Here is a 10,529-nt window from a genome sequence, read left to right as displayed (position 1 = left end):
CAACCACAAAACTTTCAATCCACGCAAACTTTAAATTGACGCATGCCCGTGCACCTTCAAGAGATCGACGGCTGACAACACGCAACCAGATCGGACGACTGTGATGAATATCGGAAGCCACTTTAATGCTGAGCTTTAGCACCCGAGAAAATGACGTTTGCTTATGTCATGCGGGTGACACGCGTCGCCTCCATATTATATCGGAGCTCCTTGCCTGAATATTCCGCCGTCGGCAAATCGCTCCGAGAAAATTCCGGTGCCGAATTCCGGTCAATCCACCGCGCTGCTGAGTAGGCATCCGGCGCTGCTTGGTTTTGGGTGCGTAGTTGAAATTAGATTTCAACAGACTCCATGACTTCTCACGGTGGGGTCCGACCCAACCAGAAAATCTCCTTGATCTTGATCACATTGATTTTAATTCAGAAAAAAGAAATCATTGAAAAGTATTTTTAAATTTCACAAGAACAACTTATCAATCCATTATCTAATTTACTTAAAAAGTCTGTGCACGTGACTTAATTGCCTTTTGCTTTGTTTCGAAGCCAAGCTTTCATACCATCGAAAGTAAAGTAAAAATCCACAGGTTCACTAAGATCGTCTTGCTCGCCTCTTTGCTTCTGTTATCTTTCAAATTATTTGATACCTTTCAATTTTTCTGAGATTCAGTGCACATAATATTTATTATTCAATCATTATTTTATTTGAAATTATCGGTCGATCGTTTGATATAATGTTACCAAAATGTTCAGTGGGAAACTAATTTATCGTCAGGAACCAATAGAGTGGCAGTTGCAAAACCATTCAAACAATCTGAACTTATCTTGACTATATCTTGAATCCTGAGGTTATGTTAACTCTAGATGGGCATTCAAATTATAAAGATGGTTCAGAATAGAATTTGCAATCCACAAAAAGATATGTGTGTAAGCAATTGTTTATTGTAGATTTCTACTTTATTTATCTTCATTGTAGATAGGGACATCCAAATAAAGGGCATGGGTAGTGGGATTTGCAATCCACATGAGTATGGTGCATGAGCAAGTCCATTATCCATTAGAGCAACCAAATAAGAAGTACAGATTACGAAATCTGCAATGATAATGCTCCATATTCGTTGAATGTCCAAAATCTGCAATCCACATTTTAAAAAATACCAATTCAAGAAAATGAGAGTAAGCGTTACATTAAACGATCATTATGCAACTGTCATTGAGTAGCATAGATGAACAAAATAATGATGTTTGTATACGTGGGGCATGCTATCGTGTTTGTTGCACTAAATAACGATTCGTGTGTGGACCAATATAGATTAACCATATATACATATATATAGAGCTTCGTATCGACGTGATTTACTAGTTCTGAGAGTTAACCGATATAGATAAAGAACGACGTTATATTTGTATGTACGGATCTTTCTACCTTGCTCTTTTATTGATTCTCATTGTTTAACCAATGAAAGTGAGCGATAAAGCAATATTGGTCTGAGCATATCTTTGTATTTCTGTGCTTTATGCTCTCATGTTCAAATCTGTTTATAACTTTACTGCGCATATTTTTTTCCCCTTGTCTGTAGTATAGCTGTGATTTTAAGATTACTGTACAAGATTATATTCGTAGAGAGAAATGATACAAGATTTTACTTCAAGAAACAAATATGGAACTTTTGAGATTCGAATTGAAGAGCTAGGACTGAAGTCTACAGTCTACTGCCTTGATCAAATCTAAAATAAATATAAAGTCTAGAGTCCACTACTGGGATCAAATCTAAAATAAATATAAAGTCTACAGTTTACTGCCTCGATCAAATCTAAAATAAATATAAATCAGATGAGGATCAAGTTAAGTTTTGTTTTTTTGTTTGTTTTTTTTTTTCATTTCAAAAAAAAATATTATCTTTCATTTAAAAAAAAGGGTGATTACAACAATTTGTTTCAGATATACATCCTTCACAGAAAAACCTTGTCAATTGATTGATATTTTACATTAATAAAAACTTAGTGCAAAATCATACTAATCTATTATATCCCTATTATCCTCTATAATTCTACTTTATAAATTTATTAGCAAACTTCTATCTCTGATGTGACTTTTCCCCCTTACAACATCAAAATAGTACCTTCATTTATTTTACATTAATAAAAACTTAGTGCAAAATCATACTAATCTATTATATCCCTATTATCCTCTATAATTCTACTTTATAAATTTATTAGCAAACTTCTATCTCTGATGTGACTTTTCCCCCTTACAACATCAAAATAGTACCTTCATTTATTAATGCCGGCCGCTAGAAAGAATGAAAGTAAATCAAACGTGGAATGACCTTTTTTGATAACATATCTGCAACCCCCATTCTGCTCCCGGTACACATGCCTATATGTAATCTGTCAAGGTTTTGTTAGAAAACTTTATAGGGGCAAAGGAGAGGAGTTTCACTCATTGGGACAAGCAAATCTTCAGTTGCCGCAAGCAAATTGCAAATGTAAATACATTCATTGGGACAAGCAAATCTTCAGTTGCCGCAAGCAAATCGAAAATGTAAATACATTCACATGATAAATTGGAGGTTGAGGCTCCAAGTAAAAACACAAAAATCTTATTTTACGTGGGTTTTGGACTATCTGTTTCTAAAACTTGTTTTCACACACCCGCCACAATTGCTCCATGATTTTCTCTTCACTACCTCACAGACTTTCACCCTCTCTCTCAACCTTGCAAATTGACTTTTACATTCATATTTATCCAAACATAAATTTTTTACATTAATATTGCTCCATGATTTTCTCTTCACACCCCACCACAAATTGCTCCATGATTTTCTCTTCACTACCTCACATACTTTCACCCCTCTCTCTCAACTTTGCAATTGACTTTTACATTCATATTTATCCAAACATACATTTTTTACATTAATATTGCTCCATGATTTTCTCTTTACTACCTCAGACTTTCAGCCCCTCTCTCTCAACCTTGTAATTGACTTTCACATTCATATTTATCCAAACATACATTTTTTACATCAATACATGACAGAGAAAATCATTAAGACACAAGATGAGCGAATGTTCATATCTATGTTGTTGAATACATATTTCACTCGGCGAGTAAATATTTGACATGATTAACTAACAACCCTACACTAAATTCACATTCATTCTCAAATGCTTGATGTGTGTTGCAGAATGGTCTGATGTGTTGCGGAATGGAGAACTACCCCTGGTCAGATCTTCTGTCTTTCAGCCTGCAAACAGAGCCTGTAAACAGATTCCGCAACATGCAAAATTCATCTAACAAGTATGGCTACTGTAAGTGTGTTGGGATTAATTTTCCAACAAGTTCTGCTCCAGATTCTATATAAGCCTCATTCATGTAGAAAGATTGATTAAATTGAATTGACTGAATCCTTGTAACCATCCAATGACACTTTTTGAGTCCCGGAATATCTTTATGGACTCAATACCCAACCATTTTGCACAGAGTAGTGTCCCCCACAATGCTATGATTATGATTTAAACTGTATGTACCACTTCCTTTTTCTCACCAAAAGTGATAAAACTTACCAGGTTCCATTACAATATATGTCCCACATCCACATTTTTTTTTGTTTATAAGCAGGCCTCATCAAAAAAACTCAGTGCATTTCACTCCAAATATCAATATAGTTGAAATTACCTCTGTAAACTTTTTTAATACTTCGTCCAATTTCCCCGTACTATGCAACAGTCTTAATAATAATTGTCCTAATATCTGATAAAAAAAAACGTTATATATGCAACTCCAGCAACCGAACAACTTGGTGTTTGACGAGATGACTCGTGAAAAAGAACCCGATTCTTAATAATATTTGTCCCGATATATGGTAAAAGACGTTATATACGCAAGTCCGGCAACTTAACAACTTGGTGTTTGACGAAAGGAGTCGTGGAAAAGAATCCTCAAACCCATCTCAAGGTGCGACAGTGTTCGACGGCCTCTCAGCCTCGGGCCCAGGCCGTTGCTCGCCGCTCCATGGCTCATTTCAGGGAGCCTATTCCAGTAAAAGTTCATGGCTCATTTCATGGAGGCTATTCTTGAAGAAGTTCATGACTCATTTCACGGAGGCTAATCAAGAAAACGTGCATAGAACTATATCAGAGGTTCGTTACAGTCACATAGATTCATTCCAAATCATCAAAATTTGATGGGTGTCATAACTAAGGTTAATCCCTTTTCTCAGGAATTTTAAGCGATAACATGCAATTCAAGGTCAAACAAAAATTCCCGCAAATTTTGTTAATTCTTTGTTTTAAGATTAATGTACAAGCATGCAAATTTTGCTACTTATTTGTTTTATGATCAATGTACAGACATGCTAGTTTCTATATTGAACTACATACCAAATCACAATTTGGAATACATATCCACGTGAAGCCTGTATAAATATTTGGAAAGTCTATTCTTGTTTTTTCTCCTTTTCCAAGTAATTCATCAAATTTATTTTCATATAAATTAAAAATATATGTTAATATAGATTTTAATTTATATAAATTAAAAATTAATTTGGAATTTTAAATATTATTATATTTTTTAACATAATTCTATTTTTATATTTTTTTAACATAATTCTAAGAGATTAATTTTTCATATTAAACTATAAAACACCTCTTATATAATAAATATCAAATATAATTTATATTAATATAAATTTTCAATAATAAACTAATTAAATTACAATTTACAATGGATTATTATAATAATGTTTTCAATAATAAAGATATTAAATTACAATCGATTATTATAATAACGATGACAAAAAATAATTAATTTTTATTGAAAAATTAAGTAAATAAAATTCTTCATTCAAATCATATTTCAATCTTGTTACAATATTCTTTAGATTTATTTTAATTTCATCATTGTTTTAATCTCAAGTTAAGTTATACGTGGGGAATTCCATACCACTTCACAGCCTACCGCGCCATCATAATTCCTGCAACAATTCGACAACATACTCACAATCTCCTGTTGGCTAAAAATGCAATTCCATGGACATCCAATGTTACATAGAAAGAAAACAACTTATATCTAAAACACACTTATATTAAAAACAGCGTCAACTCCTCACGTTTTGACGTCGACTTCATTTTTTTCCCAATACAACAATAAGTATCACATCACAAATGATACTCATCTTTATTTATTTCACCACCAACCTAAATACATATGTAAATTTAATTTCAACACATTTGCAGTACTATCAATTCAGTTGCCTGCACACCCGAGCGTTTTTCCAAATTCTTCCTGCCCTGCAGAAATACCCTTTCTCAGGAGCACAGTGTTTATCCTCTCTGCACTTGCACATCTTATCTAATGCGCACCCATCTCTCAACTGCTCCACTCCCTGCCCTCCAATCCCGAACAGCCCATCTGTCCACTCATTAGAAAACACTCCTTCCGGATCATATCTATTCTTTACTTGCAAAAACTTCTCCAAATTCACTGCCAGCTTGGCTAACCCTCCGAACAAGTAACCGCCATTCTTACCCCAGTGCAGGCTCCCGCCATGCTTCTCGATCACCATCTGCTCAATCTCTTCGTACACATCTTCGTTCCATTTGGGCGTCTTGGCTTCTCTCGGACGATAATATATCAATCCCAGTATCACCGAATCCTCTGCTGGTCCCAAATATGCATCAGATTTTTTAATAGACCGAAAAATCACATTGATTTCACACATGCTTTGAGGATTTAGATCTCTGAGCTTCTTTATATCGATAATTGTTTCTGGGAGGCGTGAAATGGGCACTCTCAGTTCCACGTCGAAAAAGAAGGCAATCGGAACCCGGCGGTCCCACGAACAAACGGTCTGATTTTTATCTAAAATCTTGTTGGGAGTGCAACCACTCTGATTGTGGTTGTTGTAGGTGCCCTGGCATCCTCCGGAAGACTGCATGCGATGATTGAATCCGATGACTGGGTACCCTGTGAAGCCTTTAATTTCGTCGTTCCAAAACCCGCTGCCGTTAAACGTCAGTTGCTTAATTTCTTCTCCCATGGAAGAGCACAATCGGGCAGAATCTTCTGTAGATTGGATTAGGCCATCTGCGAGTATGCAATTCTTAGCAGAATCTTCTGTAGATTAGATTAGGCCATCTGCGAGTATGCAATTCTTATAGTTAGAAAACTAATATAAATTAAATGTCAATATCACATTACCCAATATAACATGGTGATATAACATATAATTTAATTAATTAAAATGAGATAAATTAATTAAAAGCAAATTAATAATTATGGATAACTAAATTAAAATTATAAAAATCTATTAATTTTTTTCCCTAATAACAATGGTTGTTGATTAGTAATAACTAAATTAAAATCTTAAAAAACCTATAATAAAATAAAATAAACATGTGTCTGTACAAACTTACTCTTAAACAAACTCATAATATGAAATAAACATGTTTATCCGCATCATTATTCTTAAATAAACACGTGAGAGGTAAATTAGTTAATTAATTATTCTTAAACAAACTCAACCAGATGTAGAATTAGTTAATTTCAAAGATTCTCCAACTAACTTGGATGGAAAGAATTTAAGATCGAGATCGCTTTCAAGAAAATTAAATAAAACTATAAAACAAACAAGTGGGAAATCTGTAAATACTTACTTAGATGATCAGAATATTCCAGGCTGGCTACTGTTGAAAGTATAATTTCAACTGTGCGACAGCTGAAGCATGCGGCAGCCTAAGGACAATAATCCGGGCGTATCGGCAAAGTCGAAATGAAATGGCCGATATCGCATATCGGCAAGTCGGCATATCGGCAAAATGAAGTGAGGGCATTATAAAGGAGCCTTTGTGTTTTGCGATAAGCGAACATCGATATCGCATCGGCAAAGTCAAAGTGAAGGAGTTATGAGGAAGCTCTTGTGTTTGCGATGAGCGATCGCCGATATCGCATCGGCACATCGCTATCGGCAAATATTAGATGTGCCGATGCGATATATTAGATGTGCCGATGCGATATCGGCAATGTCATAGAGTTGAAGTCTTTGACATGAGTAAAGTTGCGATGCGATGGAGTGGACCCGATGGCTTCCCAAAACCAAATCGCATAATGTTTGAAATTCACCCGACGGCAAATATTAAATGTTGCGTGGAGTAAATCTAAGTTTTGATTGACCATACGTCTTGATGAAATGTCATAGTGGTAGGTAGAATATTAAAGTTTTACATAGAGTTGGTAAGTTTTTTTTATGAGAAGGTATGGGCGAATGTACTTATTACATAAATTCTGTATGGGATAGGTGATGTAATTTATTACTGTGTTGACTTGTGTTTTCTATGTATGGCACACGGGAGGTTTCAGTGTGAGTTTACAGTAGAGTAAAATTAGAGTGGTGAAGTGAAAACCATGTGTTGTATTTCATACACAGCAGTGTGAAAAATGTGAAGAACCAGAGGGTGAATGCACAGCAGTGCACAAATGTATTTGGTAATGTTTTGTAAGGAACTGTAAAACAGAGGAATAGCAAAAACCATGTGTGGTTTTGCATAAAGGAAATGGTGGAGCGTGAAATTTTGTAAGCCTGTGTGAATTTTGTTTTACAACAGTAAGCTCATGTAAACGTTTGTTACAGCAGTAAGTTATTTTTCACAGCAGTGAATATGAAAACAATTTTACAGTGGTAAATCCCTCTCAGTAAAAGAGGATGTATCAGTTTTGTTTTAATGAATAGAAATCTTTTATGGTGGTGAAATACTCTAGTTCTCTGAGTGAATTTTTTTTTAAGTCTTCTGTGTGCACAAAAGATCCTGGAGCAAAAGAAACAGAGCATTGCCTCTGTGTGTTTGAATATTTGGTTTTTGGTATTTTCCCCTTTTTAAAGAAAAATACCCAACAGCTACGCTAGATGGAAAATGCCCAAGTGCAATGTTAAGGCCGTCACCGGGAACTTCAACAGAAACTCGATCGAATGGTCTAAACAGCGCCTGTTGATGAGAGGGAAACCAGTATAAATCTGCGAAATCATGAGCCCTCAGGAAATGGGCCGCTTCGTTTTGAAGCTCCTTATCATCGCTTACATTCGGCCTACTTAAAGAACGCTTGAACATGGGTTGCAGAGCGAAGGTGACTTGCGAGATTACTCCCAGCGTTCCCAGAGATAATCTCGCAGCGTTGAGCTCATCTTCATCTGTTTCGGTACTCAAGCTCACGACTTTGCTGTACCCCTCTGATGGAGATGCAGGCACCACCAATCTCATACCCACCACATATTCATAAACACCGCTCCCTCTGCCCACCAGACCGCTGCCGTGGGCTCCCGTAGAAACAACGCCCGCCGCAGAGACTCCGTTCCAGTAAATCATGGCGGGAAGAGCCAGGCCTTCCTTCGCTGCTTCCTCCATAACGTCTCTCATCATGGCGCCGCCTTGGACTGTAATGGTCATGGCACCCTTGTTCACCCCAATGACGGATGCATAGTTTTCGGTTGAGATAATCAATCCATGGTCTCCAACACACACTAGCTTTGAGAGGCTATGAGCCAGAGTGCTTACCACTTTGATCTTCTGCTTCTTTTTCACAGCCCGGGCAACAGCATGCGGAATCTCGGCTTCTGTTTTGGGTGAGACAGCCTCTGCAGCTCTGCAAATGCTGCGATCCTCCCAAATGCCTTGATAATTAAAGATCTGGCAACCTCCTCCATTGCTTTTGCATTCGACTGAGGGAGGAGGCGGGCACAACGACTGGAGGCATGATGGAAAAGCAAGGAGAAATAGAAGTAGGGCAAGTAATTTGTGGCCCATCGCTACACGGATTATTGGATTCATCTTCTTCTTCTCGTAGTTGTGTTGAATATGATGGTGAGTGCGAGTTTATATACAAAGCGCTGCCACAATGAAGACCAGGTTGCCGTGGCGAGATGCAGAGGATCAGATTGCTACATCCCAGAATTTTAATATATAAATTCCACGTGAAATAGAGATGCAGAGGATCAATAATATAAAATAATATAAATTGGGAAGGTGGGTGTGAAAGATTTAGTTATTATACTTATGTAAGTTTTGTTAAATATAATAAAGATAATAAATTGAGAAGGTGGGTGTGAAAGATTTAGTTATTATACTTATGTAAGTTTTGTTAAATATGATAAAGATAATAAATTGAGAAAGTGGGTGTGAAAGATTTAGTTATTATACTTATATAAATTTTGTTAAATATGATAAAGATAATAAACTAGGAAGGTGGGTGTAAAAGATTTAGTTATTATACTTACATAAGTTTTGTTAAATATGATAAAGATAATAAATTGGGAAGGTGGGTGTGAAAGATTTAGCTATTATACTTATATAAGTTTTGTTAAATATGATAAAGATAATAAATTGGGAATGTCGGTGTGAAAGATTTAGCTATTATACTTATATAAGTTTTGTTAAATATGATAAAGATAATAAATTGGGAAAGTGGGTGTGAAAGATTTAGTTATTATGCTTATATAAGTTTTGTTAAATATGATAAAGATAATAAATTGGGAAGGTGGGTGTGAAAGATTTAGTTATTATGCTTATATAAGTTTTGTTAAATATGATAAAGATAATAAATTCGGAAGGTGGGTGTGAAATATTTAGTTATTATACTTATATAAGTTTTGTTAAATATGATAAAGATAATAAAAAGGTGGGTGTGAAATATTTAGTTATTATACTTATATAAGTTTTGTTAAATATGATAAAGATAATAAATTGGGAAGGTGGTGTGAAAGATTTAGTTATTATACTTATATAGTTTTGTTAAATATGATAAAGATAATAAATTAGGTGCCAAAGATTTCATAGGATATTTTAATATAGTGATTTTTTTAAATATTTTTATTTTTATAAAGGTAATGGTTTTGGAAAGTGATAAAGTATTATGTGAATATGAAATGGTTATAAATGAATGAGTTACTTAACTTAGTTGAATTTCAAAAAATATATCTAATATGAAATAACTTTTTAATTATATTTTTAAATCATCACTTTTTAATTATATTTTTAAAGACGATTTAAAATAATTATATTTTTTAAATATTTAATAATTAATTAATAATTATTTATTTTTATGTAATATTTTTAAATTATATATAATTTATAGTTTGTTAAGTAATTTAATTGACAATAATTGTATTATGAAGTATTATGTAAATCATAAGATTCAAAGTTCAAATCCCTAAAATTAAATTAACATAAAATATATATAAATGATTTTTATTTAAATTTGAAATAATTAAAAAAATATTATTTATATTATTTTTCTTTTTTAATATATTAAATATCTAATCATAATTATAATACTATTTTTTTTTGAAAAATCTCATTTTCTCCTATAAAACTAAAATGATATAATATTTTGAATTTTAAAATTGTAAATTATAAAATGATTAATTCATAAATGGGGTAGTCTAACTTATATATAAAAAAATAAATTCACTAGAATTCATCAAAATACAGCAATACAATTTCAAGATTTTTTGCTATTTAAAATATATTTTTGAATACATA

General features: G+C 33.9%; 1 pseudogene; it reads right to left on the bottom strand.

Annotated features, from left to right (window-relative positions):
• Positions 1-5,194: 5,194 nt before the first annotated feature.
• On the bottom strand, positions 5,195-8,795 carry LOC149197849 (L-gulonolactone oxidase 2 pseudogene; annotated as a pseudogene).
• Between the last annotated feature and the right edge of the window lie 1,734 nt (positions 8,796-10,529).

This window comes from Pinus tabuliformis, chromosome 2_2 (assembly GCF_031772625.1).
Source record: "Pinus tabuliformis cultivar Carrire ecotype Pingquan chromosome 2_2, CPIR1, whole genome shotgun sequence".
NCBI lineage: Eukaryota > Viridiplantae > Streptophyta > Pinopsida > Pinales > Pinaceae > Pinus > Pinus tabuliformis.
This window is presented reverse-complemented; position numbering and strand designations above follow the sequence as displayed.